This window comes from Cervus elaphus, chromosome 4 (genome assembly GCF_910594005.1).
Source record: "Cervus elaphus chromosome 4, mCerEla1.1, whole genome shotgun sequence".
Lineage (NCBI taxonomy): Eukaryota > Metazoa > Chordata > Mammalia > Artiodactyla > Cervidae > Cervus > Cervus elaphus.
Genome location: NC_057818.1, coordinates 13482089 through 13485567, shown reverse-complemented (window position 1 = coordinate 13485567; position 3479 = coordinate 13482089).

Sequence of the window (3479 nt, the reverse complement as noted above, 5' to 3'; positions counted from 1 at the left end):
CTGATTCCTAAAATGTCAATGTTCACTCTTGCCATCTCTTGTTTGACTGCTTCCAATATTCCTTGATTCATGGACCTAACATTCCAGGCTCCTATGCAATATTGTTCTTTACAGCATCAGACTTTACTTCTATCACCAGTCACATCCACAACTGGGTGTCCTTTCCACTTTGGCTTATCCTCTTCATTCTTTCTGGAGCCATTTATCAGCTTTTCCCCTGTAGCATATTGGACACCTACTGACCTGGGGGGGCTCCTCTTTCAGTGTCATATCTTTTTTCCTTTTCATACTGTTCATGGGGTTCTCAAGGCAAGAATACTGACGTGGTTTGCCATTCCCTTCTCCAGCAGACCACGTTTTGTCCCTTCAGCTGCTCCCCGTAGCTGGATGACATGCCTGGTGCCCTGGTTATCCCACTGCTGGTCCTCATTGAGTGCATAAACCTTCAGCAAGCTGTTGGGTGTTGGTCAACACGCTGCGTGGGGGCCAAGGCAGAGGCCGTGCTGGAGTTGCAGGGAAGGGGGTCCGGGGAAGGCTGGAGCCAATGTTGGAGGATGCCCAGGAGCGGAGGGCACCCCAGCCTCATGGCTTCCACTGGCCACCCTGGGGCCCATCTGCCTGCCCAGTTTCTTAGGAAAGGTTCATTTGTGCCATGTTTTAGGCTCCAGATAAAAGTGATATCATATTTGTTTTTCTGACTTACATCACTTAGTATGATAATCTCTAGGTCTATTCATGATGCTATAAATGGCATCATTTCATTCTTTCTTATGGCTGTAATATTCCACTGTGTATGTATGTGTGTGTGTATATATATATATCATCTTCTTTCTCCATTCCTCTGTCGATGGACACTTAGGTTGCTTCCATGTCTTGGCTATTGTGAATAGTACTGCAAGGAATATAGGGGTGCATGTTTCAACTTATAATTTTGTCTGGATATATGCCCAGGACTGAGACTGCTGGGTCACATGGTGACTCTATTTTTAGTATTTTAAGGAGCCTCCATACTGATCTCCATAATGGCTGCACCAACATACATGTCCATCAACAGTGTAGGAGGGTTCCCTTGTCTCCACACCCTCTCCAGCATTTATTGTTTGTATACTTGTTGATGATGGCCTTTCTGACGGGTATGATGTGATAACTTCATTGTAGGTTTGATTTGCGTTTCTCTAATAATTAGTGATGTTGAACACTTTTTCATATGCTTTTTGGCCATATGTCTTTGGAGTAACGTCTATTTAGATCTTCTGTCCTTTTTCTGATTGGGATTTTGTGGTTGTTGCTTTTCTGATACTGAGCTGCACGAGCTCTTTGTAAATTTTGGAGATTAATCCCTTGTCAGTCACTTCATTTGCAAACATTTTCTCCCACTTTGTGGGTTGTCTTTTCACTGTTTATGGTTTCCTTCACTCTGCAAAAACCTTTAATTAGGTCCCATTTGTTTATTTTTGTTTATATTCTCATAAATCTAGGAGATGGATCAACAAAGATACTGCTGTGATTTATATCAGTGTGTTAGGCCTGTTTTCCTCCCGTTTTATGGTATGCGGTCTTACACTTAGGTCTTTGATCCGTTTTGAGTTTTTGTGTACGCTGTTAGAGGGTGCTCTACTTTCACTCTCTTACATGGAGATGTCCACTTTCCCCAGCCCCACTTACTTGGAGACTGCCTTTTCTCCACTGTATATTCTTGCCTCCTTTGTCACAGATTAGTTACCCTAAGTACCTGGGGGTCTGTCTCTGGACGGTCTATCCTGTTCCACTGACCTGTACTTCTTTTCGTACCAGAACCATATTGATTTCACTACTGTAGCTCTGTGTAGATAGTACAGCCACAAGTGAGGGAGCCAGACTCCTTGGGCTGCTTTTCTCTGGGAGGTGGAAGGGAGGCTCAAGAGGGAGGGGACGTGTGTGTACCTATGACTGACTCATGTTGACGGGTGGCAGAAACCAATATTGGTTTGGGTTTCGGGGATATTTTGTGTTTCCATACAAATTTTAAAACGTTTTATTCTGGTTCTGTGAAAAATGCCATTGGTTATCGAGCGCTTTCAAATCATGGTTGACAAAGTGGTTGCAGACGTGTGTCATCTTGCACAGAGGAAGCCATGAGCCAAGTAGGCTGCTGTCCTCAGGCTTCTGCCTGGCTTCTCATGAGCGTCACAGCTGAGGGTGGACACGCAGACACATTTCTGGGGAGTAGGGGCATGTTCTTTGCTAGTAAATAGGTTAAGTTCTCCCAAGGGTAGAACTGGGACGTCTCCACTGGAACTATACAGTGTTGAAGAGCAGAATTTGTGTAGTGGGGTTATTGTAAAAAGTTTCGTGTATTTTACCACAATTTTTCATTATTCTTTACTAGTGTATAGTTTTCTTTTTTATAGTTTAATTGGAGGATAATTACAATGTTGTATTGGTTTCTGCCATCTAACAACATGAATCAGCCCCAGGTATACATATGTCCCCTCCCTCTTAAACCTCCATCCCACCTCCCACCCCTCTGGGTGGTCACAGAGCACTGGATTTGAGCTTTCTGTGTCAAATAGCAAATTCTCATATGTAAAAGAGCTAGCTAGTGAGAATTTTTTTAATTTATTAGCCAATGGGACATTTTTTTTAAATTTTGCTTAATCTTATTAAAAAGTATAGCTGACTGGCATTTGTTAACTTTTGCTGTACAACTGCTTCAGTTACGTGTCTATTTCTTCCTATTCTTGTTGAATACAGTTCCTTGTGTTGTACAGTAGGACCTCGTTTATATATTCTGTATAAAAGTTTCCGTCCACTAACCCCAAGCTCTGTCCCTCCCCCTCATCACTGCCAACCACAAGTCAGTGTGTCTGTGAGTCTCTTTCTGCTTTGGTGACAAATTCAATTGTGTCATATTTTAGATTTCACATATAAGTGGTATCATGTGGTGTTTATCTTTCTCTACTTAGTAATCTCTAGGCTCGTCCATGTTGCTGCAAATGGCCTTATTTCCTTCCTTTTCTATGACTAATGTCCCACTGTGTGTGCATATATAAGTATATATATTATCACACCTTCTTACCCATGTAGCTGCTGATGGGACACTTAGGCTGCTTCCATGTCTTGGCTGTTGTGAATACTGCTACGACTATAGCGGTATGTGGATCTCTTCAAAGTAGAGCTTTGTTTGGATACACGCCCAGGAGTGGGACTGCAGGATATTGAGAGCCCTATTTTAGTGTTTTAAGGAACCTCTGCACTGTTCTCCATAGTGGCTGCCCTGAGGTACGTTCCCAACAGTGTAGGAGGGTTCCCTTCTCTCGATGCTGAGCAGGGTCATCACTGATCCCAGGCAGTACTAGGGCCAGGGGACCAGCGTTGTGGTGAGAAGCGGATACATCCCATCCAAAGTCCCCGAGCTGCCCCCACACATCTCACGCCCCTGGCCCACAAATGGGTTGACTGAATCAAAGGCACAAACAAAAAGTCTGTTCCATCCACAG